Here is an 18426-nt window from a genome sequence, read left to right as displayed (position 1 = left end):
ACTCCATGCTGTGTCCTGGCCTCTGGGGCAGTCAGTCACCGGGGACTAATCTTCCCCTGCTTATGGAGCTGACAGTGCAGTGGGAGGCGGTTACTAAAAGGCAATTGCCCAAGTAGGCACATAATTAAAATTGCGATAAGAGCTATGATAGAAAGATGCAGGAGGCGATGAGCACGACCTGCACTTTTGAGAGCCAAAGGTCAGTGACAGCAAGACTTGTAGATTTGGATCTTAGTGAAAGTCTCAGGGAGATGAATTACCTGGGGTGGGATAGGAAGAGCCAGTGCGCTGTGCTGACCATGAGAGTTCTTTGGGTCAGTAGCTGGGAGTCAAGAATAAAGAGAGATGGCCACGATTCCTCCAAAAACAGGCATACTGGGCAGCACCCTGGGCATCCACTCCCTAAATACATGTGAGTTTATGTAATGGCCTTTGTCTTGAGGAAAATATCTTTAGAATGACAGCTAGCCATACTAGTATATATAAATTCTCCATGGATTATAGAGATAGCGTTGTATTTGCACCTATCTAAATATTGAAGGAGTTCGACTTCTGAAAAGCTCTCTGAAAGATGACTGTGACTTTGAGAAAATTTTATTTGAGCTTTAAGTAAGGGTTTTCAAGATAAACATCCAAGGAAAGGTCTAACAGAGGGATACTGAAGCAGAATTTCTCAATGAATAAAGACCTTACTGATTGCAGCTATGAATTCGAGTATTTTGACATATGTTCAGGTGTTTGCTCTGAAGCATGCAAGGAGTTAAAGGTGAAAGAAAATGTTCCGAGTTTTCTTCCTCACTTTGAACTACATTTCAAAGAAATGCATAATTTCGATGTAAGAGATATGTTTCTTCCATCAGCCAACACAAACGTGTGTGTCCACTTGTGTGTGTGTGAATTAAACCTTGTGGTTGGGGATAGATCTGTGAATTTTTATTATGTAACTGAGATAACAATAATTTAAAATAAAATATTTTCTGCCTTAATAGTATAATAAATTATTCAGAATTTTTTTTCTGGGGGGTTGATAATGATTTTTTCTTCTGCTCCTTACATTCCTTCGCATTTTTGAAATCAGCAACAAGGTTGCTTTACTTTAAGGATGTCAATGTTTTCTAACAAAAATACCTGCTGCGACTAAAAAGAGAGAAATGTGGTTCTTGATGCATTACACATTTTTATATTTTTCTGGATATGACAGGTTATTCTATTGAAAGTAAAGAATGCACAAGACATCACTTTTTTAATTCCCCCAAATTAAATTGGTATCCTTTACACTATAACCGAGAGGAACATTTTTACAAATCATCTTTAAGAATTCACTTGAACTTGTCAAATTTCAAATCAGTACCCCAAGTAAAATTTGCCAGATTAAATTTTTAGAGAGCATATTTTACCTGAACTTCTCATGCAATTTATAATTCTCCTGATAACATGTGCATGTGTATGTGTGTGTGTTTTGTCAGAACTTATCTTTTAAAGACTTCCACACAATTCTGCATCATCATTAAATGGCTTAGGGACATGAGGAATGTTACTGACTATGGTTTTATACACCCCCCAAAAAAACCTTTTTTTTTTTTTTTTTTTTTTGGTATTTGTGGTCAGTGTCCTACAAAAGCATAGTGGATACAGAATAAAAATTCATTCATTAGGTCGAATTAGGATCAAATAGTTATTATGCCCCAGTAGCTGCACTAAGTGTACTTCCTGGGATAAAAATTGTCTGTGGCTAATGTGCTGTAGAACGCGTGACGCACTCGGGCTGTGTTAACTGGTCCTGAGATCGGTTCTCCCCAGCGAATGTCTCTCAGTCGCTGCTCTGTGTATGTGGTGGGGGTGGGGGGGTCCCCTAGTATCCTAGAGGTGGCACACTGATGCCACCTAAAAGACCAAATATTATGAGTAATAGACATGCAATATTTTTTGTCTGATAAACATCTATTAATTACCTCAAAAATGACAGATTCTTTAGGATATGCACTTTGTCGTGACTAAATGGGTCAGAATTCATTAGCAGTTTGGAAGGACAAATACAAAATGGGAGCAGTAGCTGGGTTTAATGAAGTTGTCCCCTCTTTCCATCTTTTCTTAAAGGCAATTTGCCACTCATTATGTTTGAATTCTTTCTGGAAAGGACTGCACTCAGCACACCACTGCTTCCCATTGGCATGCTTTGGACAGAAGTATTTTCAGTTTCTTAGAATAGGCTGATGAAGCTGACTACTCTTTTAAACGTCTGTTGCAGTAGCTGTTTATATTAAAGAATTCTAACTGCAATAACAACTGTTGCTTCAATTCGCGTTTAGTAAATGCTCAATGGTAAGATTTGTCAATGATACAGTGCTGTGTTGTAACTAAGTAATGTCGTTTATTTGAGAGAGTGTCCTGTTTTCACTGGCATCCTCTAGATTAGGTTTCTCAGTCTTGGCACTATTAACATTTGGGGCCAGATGATTCTGTGTCATGAGGGATCCTCCTGCATGCTGTCGGATGTTTAGCGGCACCCCTGTTCTCTACCCACTAAGACACCAGCTAGCATCCTTCCCTGCTCCCCAACCCCCCACTGGGACAACCAAAGATGTCTCCAGATTGTCACATGATCCCATGAGACAAAACTGCCATGGCCTTGGATGATAAAATACCCCTAAGTTTCACCTCCCTGTAGAGGCAATTTTTCCTGTGTGTAGATACTGTCACTAGTAGAAGCCCTTCTCCAGAGCATCTCAGGCTTGTCCCCGCTGTCCCTGAGCCCGAGCTTCTCATAGGGAATGTCAGCACCTGTCCCTGGCTTCTTTTCTGTGTGCTCTCAGGTGTCCCATCCTCTTACGTGCATGCGTAGGTGGGAGCGAACACACACACACGCTTCGTCTCTGTTGTGACAAAGCTGCTCTCAGAGAACCTCAACCGTGTCCTGAGGACAGCTGGGCAGCTGGCTCTCCTGCTCCCAGGTCTGCCCTCCTTGAGCTTGGTCAGAGATTGACTTAGCCTAAGGATGCCTAGGTCTTGCCCCTTTGCCACCTAATTTCACAAAATGTCAGTAGCTTCTAACTTTCTGTTTGTAAGAGTTTAATGGGTGTACGCTTGGTAGGCATTCAGTTTCTTTTTTGTCATTGCGTTAAGGCCTTTGGTCTCCGTCTCTGTATTTGTTTGCCTACATGGGCCACTGCAAGTCTTCCATGAGATCCGTCAACTCCTCGCAAACCAGCCTGCTCTGGACCATTCCGCTCCGACCTCTGCCGCAACATCTCCAAAATGATCCCGCATAGATTAATGCAAACATGGAACTAATTTATCTTTACAGTTTTGTTCCTCTGTGAAGGATTCACAGAAAACATTCTACTGGCCCAAAAGTCCACATACCCTGCAGCCGGTTACACAACTTGTCCCATTTGTCTCTAACTGTGAGCCAGAATGGCCGGGAATCAGAGGTGCCTGCGATTGATTAATTGGTATCTAGTCAGCTCTTGATATCCAATCCCATCAAGATTTCAGGTGAAAACTGTCCTTTTTCTTTCTTGTTCTGGCTCAAGGCTGACTCTCAGTGGGATATCAAGAAGGCAGGAAGCTCAGAGCAATTAGATCTTCTCTGACAGTCTCTGCTGTTGCCAGAGGTGGCTCAGGGCAGGGGCAGGGCCTGGAGTTGCCCTTGGCAACAGCACCCGGCCTTGGCCTTCTTGCTGCTGGCGGTGGCGCTGGCGGCAGTCCCAGTCCTCAGCGGTCTGCAGGAGCAGGTCTCACCGGCTGCTCCGGGCTTCTCCTCAGATGGCCTGCAGAGCTCCTGAGCCCCTGGGAGGCCGGGCGGCTCAGTGCGCTCCCTCGGCACCCCCTCCGGAAGCCGGCTAGTGGCAATGTGGTCCCTGGTCCCCAAGGGTGGCTGTGCAATTCCATGGCTTTAACAAGGACTGGCTGTTATTAAGAGAGTCTTGCTTAACGATCCCTAGATGTGCATTAAATAAAAACAAGCCATGACCATAGCAAGCGAGCCATATTTCTCACCACCGTTTTGGCTGCTGTCCGCGCCCTCCGGAAAGAACACGGCCTTGTTTGGGGTTCGCTAGCTTTCTGCCTCCAGTTCTCTTCCAAGAATTTTGTAGGTGGAGCCCTCACTCGTTCAGGTGGAAAGGTGCCTCTTCGTGCAGGAGGGCACAGGCGCTCAATAAATGAGGCTCCAGAAACAGCCCAGGGTAACCTCTAGTCCCAAAAGTAAAATATAAACCACCTCTAATAACAAGCCAGGTTTAGCTATCATTTTGCAGTACAAACAAACACGAATGAGCTCACTAACGAAATCTAATTGGATGGGGAAATTATTCTGAGGCGGTTTAACAAATCAACTTCATTTACGCCTAAAATGTCACTGATGTCAAACTGTGGACACAAAACCCATAATAAATCTCTCGCCAGTTCTGCTCACCATTCCCTTCCTTCACATCCCAGAAGCAGATGTAAATACGGAAGGGTGAGACTGACAGACACTACACTCTGAATGTGTTTTCAAGGACAAACCGCATAAATCCAAGCGCGGTGAAAAAGAGCTTCCCCGAGAGACCAAGCATACTCGATGGCACTGTGGACGTGGGGGGTTCCTGAAAACGGAGCCGTCGTGCCCGGCGACCCCACCACACACCGTGGGCCGCACTTGGCTTTGTTAGGGCCCAGTCCTCACTGTGAGGCCCGGGCCACATGTCGGGACGTACGGCTACGTGCTAATCTCCTAGTTCCACAGTGTCCACCTGAGTGGACCATCCCAGAACCACAAAACATGCCTCGACTCTTACCACAGCTTAGGCCTCGCCAGGGAGGAATGCAGGACCCCTGGTCCCGGAGGTGGCAAAGCGCACCTTTCCCAACTCCAGGCAGAGCAGTGCATCCTGGCAGAGGCAGGGAGCAGCCACTGCGCTGGTTACCTGTGGGTCTGACGCACCTGGCTGCCTGGGGCCGAGGCGGGGACCCGCAGTGGGACAGTCTTGGAACCTTCAGCTAGCTGTCCCCTAGAGAGGACAGGGTGCCCTCCCTTCTACGGTTCTCCTACAGAGAGAGGTCAGGCACCCTGAGCTCACTGCCTACGAGCTAGCACCTTCCAGTCCTTTCTAATTCAGACCGTCGAAAGCCTGTGTGAGCTCACATTCAGACATCTGCTACGCAACTCAAATACTGCACCCCCAAAAGTTGCACCTCTTGCTTACAGCTCAAAGCCCGCAGGCCGCAGCGCGTTTAGGGGACAGGCTGGCTGATGGGGGAAGAGGGGCACCTCATCCATAAGTGGTGTTTTCTTATGGAGCCTGGCCCCACGCAGGAATATTTTCCCCGCATCCCTAACTCTAGTCAGTCCAGGGTGAACTTAGCTTGTCCCAGTGTGTCCCCACCTGTAGCCACAGCCTCCATTCCCACTTAAGTCTAATAGAATACGAGAGCCGGGTGGGTCCACAGAAGCCCATCACTCTTCCGAAAAACACCCTAAAAGCAAGGCGGCGGTGATGTCAGCGCAGGATTCCACAGAAACAGCCAAGCGTGTGAATCATGTCACTAGGGAGTCATCTCTCTATAGCTTTTCAAGCCTCCTGGAAATCTTGTCTCATCTCCTGATGAAAAGTCACTTGTGGTCCCCACCCGCACGCCCGCCTTGCAGCCAGGCACCTGTCATTTTGACACCTCCTGTGATTTCTCCCTCTGCTGCCTTTTCCAGAGTCTACACGTAGGAAGGTACAGTTGAGGTTTTGCTGATGAGTGGAGGGAACAAAAATATGACCAGGAAGACATATTTGTGGCAGCTGGGGCTGCCCCGCTGCTCAGGAAGGAGAAAAGGGCAGTAAGCGTCCCGGCCCGGAGACAGTTAACTGCAGACATCAAGGAAATAGGCTCACATCACACACACTCTTCAGGGAGCCCGAGCTGGCATCTCCAAATTGTGTGTGTATGTGGTGAGCGGGGTAGTGTATGTTTAAAAATAAAATATACCAGCTAACGAGAAGCAAAAAGAGAAATGCTGCTTGTCTGTAGCTACTTTGTTTTTTTACCTATAAAATAATATTTAAATTCTCCCCAAGTATTAAGCTAGCGTTCTACTAAATATAATCAGTCATACGCTAATCGACTAATACAGAAAACCGGATCCAATACACACCAATGTTCCTGGGACCCTGGCAAGGCTGCGTGGAACTACGGTGTTTCCAAATCCTGCAGGAATGCAGCAACTTACGCAGTGGGGAGATCTGTTTGAAACCACCAGCACTCACCTGACCATAGTGTATAGTGACAACGGCATCCAGCCCATGAACTTCTGGGAAGCAAAAGTGGGAGAGAGAATAACAAAAAATAAAATAAAAAAGGAGAGGAGGAAGACGGGTGGAGCGGGGAGAGGAGGGAGTAAATACAGTGAATTTTAAGTTTGCCTGGTTCAACCACTCATTTGACACCTGAACCCTGTCTGACACAGACTCTGTGGGAGTGGAGAGGAGAATGCAGGGTAGTGAGCAGGCTGGGAAAGGAAGAAACCAAGTTCTAAACTGTGCGTGTATGTACCGGAAGGAGGTGTCAATCATGCAGATCACATCCTCGGGAATGAAAGGCGATGTGGCATAAAGGATTACAGGGCTCAGCCTGGCACGAGGCGGCTTGACTGAGGGATTATTGGTCCTGGTCTCCACCATCCTAGGACCAGTCAGGTGGCAAGTAGAGCAGCCTTTGCAAAGTCTACCGCTCTCAGGCAGGCGTGTGTCTGCAAGAAAGGAGGAGCGACAGCACTAGGTTTTCATGCCGGGCCGAAACCGAGGTCAAATGACAGAGCAATCACAAATCTCCCCTAAGCAGCACGTCGTAAAACTGGCCTGCCTTACTAGGATGCTACGAAAAATAGGCATAAATGGAAATGATTGTAAAAATATGGTAACTTAAAAAGGACAGTGAAACCTCAACCTTCCCCTCTGCCTGATCTTTCGATCTCAGGTTCAGATCAAGGGTGCTTTCGTGGGTGGGTGGAAATGAGATCCCTCCTCAGGAAACTGGAGCTGGTAGCGGCCATGCCCAAAGGGCTCAGAGCTGCTGGTCACCATGCTCTCGGTGGCTCTCTGGAGTGAGGAAGGCGCTGACCCATGCTGGAGGTCGTGCAGCTGTGTGGCGGTGTCAGATGGGGTGCATACAGGCAGGGACTTTATAAATACAATTGTGCAATGTCACCTCGAGGTCAAGGATTAGAAACACTCAGAATCCACCACTTCATGCCAGATGCATAAGTGATTTTAGCAAATACTCCTCTTTCCTGACTTCCTCATATTTTCTCTCCCTTTTACTACAGCAGGTATATCTTGTTTACACCTTTCCTAAAAGCTTATTGCTCTTCTAATAATAGCTAACAACTCTTGAGCATTTACTGTCAAAGGCACTAAGGTGAACAGTTTAGGCGACTTACTCAACCTTCAAACTCCCTGAGGGCATGGACTCATTTCTGTTCTGGATTCTTCTGGATTTCTGTTGCCTGGGAGGTAGTAGGTGCTCAATAAATATCTGCTGAAGGGATGAGCAAAGGCATGAGGAGTGGAAGAGCAACTTATATAAAGCCGGTACGACTAGTCCCCATTGTGCGATGCCCAAGGTTAAGTGGCCAAGCCCACCTCCTGTCCCCACAGCCGGGGCTCCTGATGCGTGGGTCAGTGGGTTTGGGTTGGTTTTTGTTCTTATTTACTGACAGGATTGAACGATAAAATCCACAAGGGTGGTTGGAACTCCACACCCAAACTCCTGGAGCCAGAGCTGGCCCCTGAGAACTAGAAATCAGTATCTTCACCAGCAATGAGCAGAGAAAAGCCAGTGGGCAAGTTACATCAGAAACCATGCAAGGGAGCTGAGAAAGGCACAGGGGGGAATCGGGAAGGGCCTCCGACCTCGGAGGGAATGGAGGCCCGTCAGACTGCAGGGTTTGTGAAATGGAGGCGTCAAGGCAGCGAACACAGACCAGGAGCCGCTGGGGCGAGAGAGCGGAGCATCTGAACAGTCGCCGAGGCCAGGCTTCCACATTGGCTCCCGGGAGCGGGCCCGTGTGCGGTTACGGCTGGGTCAGCTAGTCTAACTGAGCCGACCAGTGGTAAGGAGGTGACGAAACCAAACATGTACCTTTAGCTTACTCTGTGTAGACCCTAGCGCAGCGTCTGATCTTGGGCAGACACGAAAGCAAGGGTGCCCGTTACGGGGAAGGCGGAGGGCAGGTCTCCGGCGTGGCACCTGAGCCGTGACAGGAGAGAGGCCAAGGTATTTTTCATGCGTTTCTCTTTCTGCCTTTTTCCTCCTTGGCTCCTCCTGCTCTCTCTTATGTAATGTTCGAGTTGATAAATGATGTTTAACGTCTTCATGTATTACGCATTCTTGCATTCACAGGCAGCGTACAGACACAGGTCCTCCTCTTGCAAGTTTTAGTTAGATTTTCGCCACACATTTGCGGATGGGCGCACACAGGTAGAGCTGGTCTGTGGTGTTTATTTTGCATTTTGGCCTCTTAACATCGCTCCACGCTGCAGGGCAGACGGGGTGACCTTCAGGCCTTTATTTCACCGACTTCCAGCTTTCCTGATGCCAAAGCCACAGGTCATTCTTTGGTTGGACATCACCTTTCTTTGCAAAAGCAAAGAGAAAAACTCGAGCACCATAAATAACGTGGCCTGCCCACTGCGCAGCGATATTCCACAGGCTGAAGTTTCTGTGACAGTTTACCTCTCACAGGAGTGCATGTGCCCAGCTCTGTCATTTATGCAAATGAACCAGTGCCCAGCCCGCGTGAGGACGCCGTGCACGTGCGTCCCCGGGCCGAGCTCAATGTACAGGCGAGACCACCTCCTCCCTGTGCCCCAGGCCTGTCGAAGCCGCGCTCGGCAGACTTGTATTTCTGTCAAGGGCTTCGGTTTTCCGTCATCTATTTTTTATAGCACTGATACTAACCCAATTGCAGCAAATGAGGGGTATTATTTCTGGCCGGGGTGCATCACGGTGCTGATTTGCCCGTCCTAGGAGGCAGGCTCGCTGTGCTGGGTTTACCATGGGAGACCTGCTTCAACAAAACGTAAGTGTTCTGAGATGCTTGGCATTTCCAAATGTAAATGCCCGCTTCCCCGTGCACGAGGGGGGAGGGCCGTGTGATGGAAAGCCGGGCGAGGGATGGAAATTTTATTGGGTATGACTTGGGGCAGGATGACAGCTGGCTGAAGGCTGGCACAACAATTTGCTACTTTCTCCGGTTTCTCCGTATGTCATCCATCTTGGAGAGAATCTTGGTTTATTCTGCAACAGCTTTGTGACATTCAGAATCATATTGTCGCGTGCTCTTTCTGAAATGTGTCCGTGTCCTTGTCTGCATGTGCTCTCCAAATTTAATAAGGTTATATTTTGAGATTTTTCAAAGAGTGACAAAGATTCTCAAGCCAGGAATTTTAGAGGGAACCATTTATAAGAGACCGTAGCTTCCCCACCCTACCAATCACATGCACACCTCTAAACACTAATGAACACAGAGATTTTAAAAATCAACCCACTAACTAGCAATAATGATCTATATTAGCTTAGAGTGCGTTTTGCTTGCAGCAGCTTTACTTACAATGATTCATTCAACATCAACAACTAATGACCATATATTAAGTTACCCAATGTGAAGCTTAAATCTACAGTGCATTTCACCAGGCTGTTAGTGGTTCCATGAGAGCTAATGCCTTACATTTTATTTCTCTGAGAATATTAATCACCTCTGAGTTGTATAACCCTTACTGCTTCTTCAAGCATGATACTGTTTTGTCCTGTAGTGTCCACTCTCAGACTGTTTATTAGCTTTTTGACTTTGTGAATGTAGTTACCGGTTTTCAGCTGGTCAGAAAGAACATACCCAACCAACTCCTTACAAATGGCTATTTTTCAGTATTCCTTCGTGTCTCACTTCGCTTCACAGCGAGATCAGTGGGACACCAGCAGTGGAAAGGAGTCGGCTCCGGGCATTATGCACTTTCTGTTCAGCTTGACAGCTAATTTGCAGGCTCACACTTTTTTAATGCTCCAGTTCCCGAAACCCTGACAGCGAACCCTCCAGTTCCAGCTAAACGTGCAAATAGAGAACGGAACCCGGAGGGCTGCCTTGCGTTGGCTCCATTTCCAAGGTATTATTTTGGTCAAAGACAGACATTTATTCTTGTTCAGTGCTTTCTAGTAAGAGGGAATCGTGAGAGGGCAGCGAGAGAAAAGGCAGAATGGAAAGTGTTGTCAAACAAGCTTGAACTTTCCAGCGAGAGTCACAGAAAGAATTCGAAGACCAAACATTTAATCAAATTGAGTTTTAAAAATCATGTTAAGTAAAGATCCTTCCTTAGCTCCACTGGCAGAATGTTTCAGATGCTTTTTCTATATAAAGAGATGTTTGATCTGATAGCGCAAGTGGCATTTTTATGTCCCAGAAAAAAATGATTATTATTAGAAAAGAAGAAATCCTGGACACGTAGCCAGATATGGGAACAAATATTTAAGGGGTAACATTTTTTGGCATGAAATAGAAAGACACGAGTTTTTTCTAAAATACTTGGCAGGGCAGAGAGCTTCAACATATTTCTAAACTTGCCCAGTTGCCAAACCCCGCGGCTTGTTTTGCTTTTTCTGTTAAGGAAGGAAGGTCGAAGCCTGGGCTCCGATGGCCCTTCTGGGTCCGTCACTTCATCCCAACAGGGCTCAGTTAAATGAGCTCAAGTCCTCCTGGAATGCGCAGCCTGTCATCTGCTCCGCACCCAAAGGAAGCACGTGGGGCTCTGAGCAAGAACTGGAAGCAGCCAATTTCTCGGGAAATATTTGAATGACCCCGGGAGGCAAACAGCACAATCATTTACATGAAAATCACTTCGAATGTGAATGATGTGTTCCAGGGTCAGCAAAGATCTGTGTCTGCTGAAAACTGCCCATAACGAGCCGCCTTGACTGACTCGGGCATGGAGGCGGACACTGGCTGTTCCGAGGACTCCTTTTTAGTTCTGGTCTCTCCATTACGTGTGCTGTATTTTGTAAAGCGGTTTCACTGAGAGTGTTAAGCAACTAGTGACTAGTCCTTCAAACTAGTAAGCCATTGAGCGTCTTTTGTGCCATATTTGGAGTCAGCAAAGTGTGTTTTTATACGCTGAGGGGAGAGTGGATAGGTTTGTTTATTGAAAGGAAGCTTCACTGTATTATTACTTTTTTTTTTTTCCATTTTACCCGAGAGTTCAACAGGCGGTCTGGGCCTTTAGACAGTAGGCAGAGCCTGATCTTGCAAAGATGTTGCTTTATGGATGGGAAGGTCCTTTAGTTCCTCACACTTGCCCTTCCACTATGTAAAATGCAAATCCACGTGAAGGCGCCCTCCCTTCTTCGATGCTGGACCACACCAGATGCACCTGAGCTTCCCACTTACTTTTTGAAAAGACAATGTTTTAAGCTTGTTTTTTTGTGTGTTTTTTTGGTGTTTTTTAAGGCTAGAATTCCCCTCCTCTCTCCATCTCCCGTTTCCCAGGAAAATCTCATTTCCGCTGAACTGTACCTGTATTGTCAGCACAGGTCTCCCTCCACAGTACAGCTATTCTAGGGCCTCAGGCTTGGGCTTTGGCTGGGGCTCAGAAGGAGCAGACCCAGTCTTGAGGAAAGAGGAGACCCGGCTCCCATAATCCCATTGTCCTGGACCCTCCCTTGTCCCCTTCAGCCCTGGAGCAGACATCGCTGGCTGTCAGCTGGCCAGCTTCTGCTCTTCATCCCAAACCTCTCTAAGCCCCAAACCTGAGACTTGAAAGCAGCAAGAATCCAAGTCTAAGAGCCAAGTCAAAACAACCCTTGGGAAACCAGCCCCTCCCTCTATCCTGCCCCAAAAAACACTGAAAGGAGCAGTGTTTTCAAAGCATTTCACTAATCACTGAAAAGGGAGCAACTGTGAGCCATGTGGATGCCAATGAAAGTCTCCAGCTCTTACCTCGGTTACGGTTCCCTAGCAAAGGAAATTAGGAGCTCAGATGTTGCTAGCAGACACCCAGAGCTCAGATGTGTTATACCTGCTGGACCTGCTAACCTGGAGTGAAGAGGTTAGCGATGGGGCAGAGAGGGATTCTAACGTACCAGGAGGTGGGAGACACCAGGGAAAACAGTCCCTGATTCCCGGTCACTGCCCAGAGGGAGCTGTTGTGTGGATGACTCCTTTTGTTTGTTTGGTTGGTTGGTTTTGGGGAGTTTTGGGGGGTTTTGCTCTGCAGTAGCTGTGGGGTGAGTAGGTGTTGAACATGAATGAATGAATCTTGAGTGCGGTCTTGGAGTTGTGGGGGTTCAGAGCTAGCCACCCCAAGATGTGCCCTGTGGTATGCTGAATGTTTTGAGCTAAAGGCAGTTATAGCTTCAGGCTCGAGAGAAACTTCTACCCCTCCCTTTAACTACCTTGAATTAAGGGCCTTGCCCATAATAAGAGATTATCAGCGATAATCTCATTTGACCTATCCATAGGGCAGGACAAACATCTATTCACTGAACAGCTCCTCTTATCATCCTGCAGTGATCCTTTGAAGTCCCAAAGGCACCTTCCTCTTCCCTAGCTCAGGATGTCATATACCTGAGTCCCGCTTTCTACCTGGGAACCTCTCCTGCGTGTGGGGTCTCTGACTCTCTCCTGTCTGTGGGGTTCCCGTACATATGTACGTATCAAACTAGGTCATTTTCTCTTGCTAATCTGTCTTATGTCTATTTGATGATGAGACCAGCCAGAAGAATCTTGAGGGTAGAGGAAAGTTTGTCCCTCCCCCACAGAGCACCCTTGGGTTTCAGTGTCAGAGTGGCCCTGGGCTGAACAAGCCACCCCAGACAACTCCAGGGGCCTGCCGGGGCCGGTCCTCCACATATATCCCTGGGCCTGGGCCTAATCCGGCATCGGCCCCATGTAGGGAGGTACACTGTCAGAGGCCTCATTTCAGACTGTTAAAGTTATACAAACAGAAATGAATGCTGTGGCCATTGAATGTCATCAGCTTCAGCCGCTCCTTGAAACTCACTTTGACATCCCTCTTCCTCCCGAGCCCTAGGTCCACTCAGGAACCTCCAGGATACCCAATTCCTTTGTGAACAGATTCCTTTTACCTTAAGGGTCGCGGGGCACCCTCAGACCAGGGACGACTTTCCCAGGAGAGGAAAAAATAATTTTCCTTCTACCCTTCTGAGTTCTCAGCTGAGACCATCATAAGAGACAGATTAACAAGAGAAAAACAAACAGGAGTTTATTAGCACAGATGCCTCCGCTCTAGTGGGAGAGGCCCAGACAAAAATGAGTAACTCCCCAGGTGGCTTAGAATTGAGGCTTAAAAACCATCTTCACAGGGAGAGGGCAGGGGGATGGGGCCTCTTAGGGGAGAGGAAGTGATTGTTGAGACAAATGGGCCCTTAGGGAAACAAATGGGAGGTATGGTGGTTTGTGAGAAAGTGTGTCTGAGTGTGGTGTCGGCATCCAGTCTCCCCTCCTGTGATAAGAGCCAGTCCTCCCTGGTTGATGAAACTCCCCAGCAAAGAGTTATGACAATTGAGCTTCTCTGAGAGGTTCTGTCTTTGTGCAGATAAGGGAGCTCAGAGAAAGCCTCTCCGAGTTGCTGTTTAAGTGTCTATAGCTCAAAATAATCAAAATATACCAAACTGGCATATTTTGAGGTGTCACGTGCTGAACTCCTGCAGTCCTATTTTGGGGTGACATACTCTGCTACCCTTCACTTTTATATGAGGACATACATTATTTGCTTCTACCCCATAATTGCCTTAGTTGCAAAGCATTTTTTTTTTTTTAGTTTAGCACAAGCCCAGACTTGTACTGTAACACCTGTATGGAGGCTGCTGGATAGTAATTTTTAAGGAGGAAACAACTACAAAGTGTATTGAGATTGCTTCTCCTTTGAGTCAGTCTCCAAGCACTCAGAAAGCCATGATGAGCAAACTATTTGGGATTATAACAAAGGGGCATTTTTAACACAGCCACAGCAGAGTATGCCTGAGCGCTGATCCCAGGGCCAGGCCGCCTATGTGGGCGATCCCGCCCATCACTCAGACCTGGGGAACTGGCACCTGTCAGTGGCCCCACCTTGTATTATTCGGAGGATTACCTGAGTTAATATAAAAATCTTGGAAAACAGCTTGACACACAGTAAGCATGGTAAGTGTTGGCTGAAATAAATACTACAATGTGCCGCAGGGAACTTGGCAACATTAGCATTGTATTAAAATTTGAATTCTAAATATTTTCTGAAGCATTTTTTAATTGCAACTGTTAAATAATCTAAACGTCATCAAGGCACATGCACAGAATTTTAGCTATCTGTAGGTAAACATTTAGTTTGATCCATTATAGACAAAGGGGACAAAAGTACACACTCACAAATACACGCGTACACACACTCAGGAGTATAGACCAGGAATGGCAATTTAACTAAAATGTAACATAGAAGCAGATGCATTTGAATGAAGACGTGAAGGGATTGTGTGTGTGTGTGTGTGTGTGTGTGCGTGTGTGCAATTTGCTTTTTCTGCTTGTTGTCAGAATAGTTCCATTTAGGAAACACATTCTGTTCCCAAATTTGCAGATACCTGCAAATAGTGTTCTGCCTAGAAGGGAAAAAACAGCTTACACTGAGTCATTTGAAGCAGATCTCATTGGATGTCAAAATGGAGTCTTTATTGCTGTTCGAGGACTGACTTATCTGCAGAAACACATATTGCTTCTCAATGTAACATCAGGGCCATCCCTTGAAATAGGATGACTAGCCATGTGCCTCAGGAGGGGATGGGAGGACCCCTGAGGAGTCCCCATGGGTCCTCAGAAATCCCCCACATCCTATGACCCTGGTCTGAAACGCCTGCCCATGGGGTCCATCCTGTGCGTAGAAAACACAAATGTCTCTCTTGAACTATAATTTACCCGAGAGAGGAGAGTGTGTTCTCCTTCTGTTAGCACATTGTAGAGCCTCAGACAGTCAGAGAAGCTACTGCGCCCCCTTCGGTTGCAAGAGCAGATCCTGAAAAATGTCTTTCAATTTGTGAAAAGAGTCTGGGCAACAAGGATTCGAGCTACAGAGAAAGAAGGGATCAAGGGCTGGTGCGGATATTAAGGAGGGATGCTCTGAGGAGGGGCCTCCTTAAGTAGGAGTTGGCTTTGGGTGGAGAGAGGGTATCGGAGCCCTCGGCGGGGAGGCGGGAGTGACAGAGCCACTCCGCGGGGCGGGAAGGGGCTCGCTCCCTCTGCTCCTTTAGATCTCCCTCCTCTTCTAGCCTGCTCCGCACAGATTTGGGAAGGACTAGAAAAGCAGAGAGTAGGTATAAGGTGTATTAGCACTGTGGTCCTTGCTATAGGCGCCCTCCATTCCCTTCGGTGCTGATCCATGAAGCTTTGCTAGAGAATGTTTATTCCAAATAAAGGGGCAAGGAGAGTGGAAATCAATCAGCAAACCGGACCAGGGCCGCCAAAGGCACTCTGCCTGTTCACCCCCACCGTAGACTGACCCTAGGTACCACAGCCCCGATTTCCCCTTCCCCACATAACTACAGTGACTCGTGGTCTGTAACAAACTAAAAATAAGGACCAGGGCAGGCAAAAGGAGGTTTACAGTTGTGAGTCGGCGAAACACACTTCATTCTTGTATTATTTTTTCCGAATGATTGTATTATTTATTTGTATTACAACCGTAAACCTCCTTTTTCCCACCCCTGTATTTGCAGTTTCCTTTTCATAGGTTTTTCCTGATAAGTAGGTACCAAACCTTATAAAGAAAAAAGTACATATTTTATATATATATAATGGTAAATTTACATTTTCTCAGTTTGACTGCACTGCTGTTTTGGTTGTTTTGTGATTGTGGGCAGATCCCACCCACCTATTTATTGTGACATTTCTTTTCTAGAGCGAGAATAGGACAGACTCATATACCATTGTGATCTGGGTGCATTTCTTCAGAAGGTACGCTGTGCTCGGGGAAACGGGCTCTGGGCTCGGGGCTGACAGGGCCCGGAGATCTCTGCGGGTATTTGAACAAAAGGGCTCTCAGCGAAGCGAAGGGAGTAAAAGTCACCGCGGAGTGTGCGTGTGCTCCGGCCTCTCCTTGGCACGCATGCCCATCGTGGTCCCAGCAGAATTTCCCACTTGAGGTTCTGCAGAAACACCCTGGATTGAAGCTAACCGAAAGGAGGCAGTGGGGGGAAATCAGAGGGAGGGGGCCAGGCAAAAGGGATTTCAGGCAATGTGAGTTTTTCCATGCAGAATGATTGTTCTGGGATTCTTTACTCTGCCCTATTTCACAATGGAAAATTTTGCTGGGGGTCCTAAGAACACTGCAAGGAAACTAACTGAGCCCCTCTCTTGGCCTATAAATCCTTCCTTCTGCTCCTGAGTCGCAGCTATTCCCAATAGTGCCCCCTTGTTGTAGGGATGCCTCCTGCTCACGGATGCCTCACAGGGGCACAGGGGTTCCTCTTATCAACACACACACCTGTGGCAGCACTTCTAGGCCCCTCCAAGCCATCTATGCCTAACGTTCCCTGGCTCTCCGCCTGGCTCCCCGGGCAGTGAGGCCCTGCTTCTGGGTGTCACTGCCTGCGGCGTCAGACTAGCTGGATTGCTTCACCTGCTGACTCCCAAGCTTTTGGCTCTCTCTTCTTCTGAAATCTCTCTGGACAAATATTATATGTAGATTTTATCCCACCCTATATTGTTGATCTGATCATCATGGAAGAATCTACCCGAATCTACCTCCAAAAGAGCAGATTTTCATAGTTCCCATACCCCTTCACGGCAAATTGTTTCAATCTTGATCACAAAGAAGAAAAGCCCAGAGGATGTATTTAAATCATTGTCTCAAATCACTAACCGGTTCCCGGGCCCGCCATAGCAAAGTGCAACAAACTGGGTGGCTTGCAACCAAAGAAATGCACTGGCTCCCAGTTCTCAAGTCTAGAAGTTTGAACTCAGGATATCAGCAGGGCCATGCTGCCTTGACAGGCTCTGGAGAAAGCCAGTCCTCGCCTTTTCATAACTTCTGGGATTGCAGAAATCCTTGGCCTTCCTAGGCTTATGGCAGCCTCACTCCAGTCTCCTCCATTGTCACGTGATGTTTTTTTCATCTGTCTGTCTCCAGAAAGCTCTCCTTCTAAGGACACCAGTCATCAGATTAGGGTCCATCCTAATCCAGTACTACCTAATCTAAACTTGAATAATCTATCATAGCGAATATATATAGCAAACAAATGTAGATCTACCTATCATCTATCTAACAAATGTATGTAACGAAGTATGTATCACAAGCTCAGAGCACACGTTCAGTCCCCAGACTCAGCCCTCACCCCCTCCCACATCCACAGAACTGGCAGGCTCTCTGGGGGCCATGGAGGGCCATGGCCTCAGGTCTCCCTGGCACGGCTGGCCCACCTGGCCCAGGTTATTTCTGAGTGAGGCCAGAGCGCCGAGGACTAATCACCCCTCACTGCCACCCAGGTGCTTTGGGCTCCCTGAGAAATCATGAACTTCTAAAGCCCTGGAGCGTATCCACGTGAACCTTAAGCCTGCAGCTTACTTTTTCCTAAGTACTATGATCATCCCTGTATTAGATGATTCTTTTTTTTGACATCTGTTCTGTCACATTGGTGCCCTTCCCAGCCACACACAATATTGAGGTTATCTTCCAGGGGCATGAGTTTGCCTAAAGCCTGCTGCATCCCCTGAATTGTTCTGACTTTGGGGAGCTGCAGAATGTCCTGGAGTTACTTATCCCCATGCAAACAACTTACAAGGTCACCATCTCCACTGGACTTTCCGTTTTCTACTGACACATTATTTTTTTAAAGGAGAATTTCGACTTCCTTAATTGTAAATCAGGTTTTAAATGTGCATGTTTTGCAAGAAAGGGGATCAGATATCAGGGCACGGTTATGCGATCGTGTAATTTATTAGCTACAATAATAATCTGCGTGATACTTTTAATCCTCCCTATTTGTTTGTGTATCTAGAGAGAGACAAAGGCTGAAAGAGAGAGAAAGCGAGCACTTTCTAAAAGTCCATGCTTGGTCATTACACCAGACCAGACCTTGTGTTAAGACATAGAGAATCCCACTGAAAAAGTAAAGGCCGAGAGGCTCAGTTAGGAGTGACAGCGCAAGGGCATTTTATAAATATTTTGGTAAGTAGGTAGAAAAGAAAGTGATTTACGAGGCAGTTATTTTGCACGAGGCTGTGTTCACAGCCAGTTGAAATTCCTCATTGGCATCAACCAGCTGAGCTGTGTTGTTTTCGGAGGCTCGTTCTATTTAAGTCCCAGCTCCTCCCATGCAGGAGGCAGCATTACGGCCTCTGGATCTGAATCTGTCCAGATGAGACTGCACCGAAGTAAGTGCTGTGTGTTCATCGACGAAGGGAAGGACTGAAGTTCCCCACTG

The 18426-nt window shown here is 47.1% G+C and overlaps 1 protein-coding gene across 9 annotated transcripts in view; it reads left to right on the top strand.

Moving 5' to 3' along the window:
* Positions 1–18426, top strand: part of SORBS2 (sorbin and SH3 domain containing 2) — a 143537-nt gene that overhangs the window by 11002 nt on the left and 114109 nt on the right. The window contains exon 2 of one of the 9 annotated variants that reach the window (XM_081127210.1): positions 15903–15958. The exons of the other annotated variants lie outside the window; for them this stretch is intronic. The gene's annotated coding sequence lies outside the window, so the exon portion shown is untranslated. The remainder of the gene's footprint in view (positions 1–15902; positions 15959–18426) is intronic. 9 annotated transcript variants of the gene reach the window in all.

Source organism: Miniopterus schreibersii (assembly GCF_964146895.1).
Source record: "Miniopterus schreibersii genome assembly, chromosome: 2".
NCBI classification, from domain to species: Eukaryota; Metazoa; Chordata; class Mammalia; order Chiroptera; family Miniopteridae; genus Miniopterus; species Miniopterus schreibersii.
The sequence above is the reverse complement of the archived record's forward strand: the minus strand, read 5'-3'. Positions and strand labels throughout refer to the sequence as shown.